Raw genomic sequence first — 1,137 nt, 5'->3', positions numbered from 1 at the left:
CCTTCTTACTTATAACCCGTCCAGGGGGTGGGCCTGCTTGTCACCTTCTTCCTCCTCCTCCTCCTTAGTCTCAGTGTTGCCATTGTAGGACTCAGCAGGGAGGAGGATGGAGACAAAACTAGAATCAGTTGCTTCTGTCTGTCATTGGCTCTGCCTCCCCCTGCAGTTGGGCTCCCTGCTTTCCACCCTCCCAAGTCCCGGTGGGGGCTGGTGCCACTTGGGAGCCACATGTATGCTGACTTGGACTTTATGATGGAAGAAAGGTGAGGTAAATATACAATTAAATAAAGTGAAGGGTGGTAGGAAAGTGGGATATAAATGTATAATAATAATATTTAACCACCACCATCCTTATATATTCCAAGATTTCACATCATTGTGCTACTTTTCACCACAGTCCCACACAGCCAGCGGGGCATAGTGGTTGGAGAGGGACCTGGAGAACCGGAATCAAATCCCCACTCAGCCATGGTTCCCTGAGTGCCATTGGCCAAGTCACTGTCTCTCAGTCTAACGTACCTCACAGGGATGTTGTAACGATAAAATGGAGAAGGAGAGAAGCATGTACCCCACCTTGAGCTTCTTTGAGAAATACTGGGATATAAATTATTAACCCCACCTTGAGCTTCTTTGAGAAATACTGGGATATAAATTATTATTATTATTATTATTATTATTATTATTATTATTATTAATAATAATAATAATAATAATAATAATAATAATAATAATAATAATAATAATAATAATAATAATAATAATTCAAGAGCTAGTGTTAAGAACGTTTATGGCCATAATGAATTTGTTAGTCTTTAAGGTGCCAGAAGACTCTCTGAACTTTATACTGCCATTCGCTTCATGGTATGTAGCTTGAGTTTAATCCTCATCCCACCCCACTCCTTTTTTTTTAACTTTAATGAAAACTAACTTTTCTTCTTCTCTTTTTGGTTAATATTCTTCTTTGGCAGGTTCTTTTAATAGGCTGGAAAAAATTCTTCCTATGAAGTGCCAGGGCTTCCTGTGCTTGAATGAGCACAGCTTCCCATTGGCTGCCCGCTGCGCCTCCTGATTGGCTCTTGATCCTGGAGGTGGGGGTGGGGAGGAGAAAAGGCACCGATAAGGGAGGCTATAAAAACT

This window comes from Rhineura floridana, chromosome 12, assembly GCF_030035675.1.
Source record: "Rhineura floridana isolate rRhiFlo1 chromosome 12, rRhiFlo1.hap2, whole genome shotgun sequence".
Lineage (NCBI taxonomy): Eukaryota > Metazoa > Chordata > Lepidosauria > Squamata > Rhineuridae > Rhineura > Rhineura floridana.
This window is presented reverse-complemented; position numbering follows the sequence as displayed.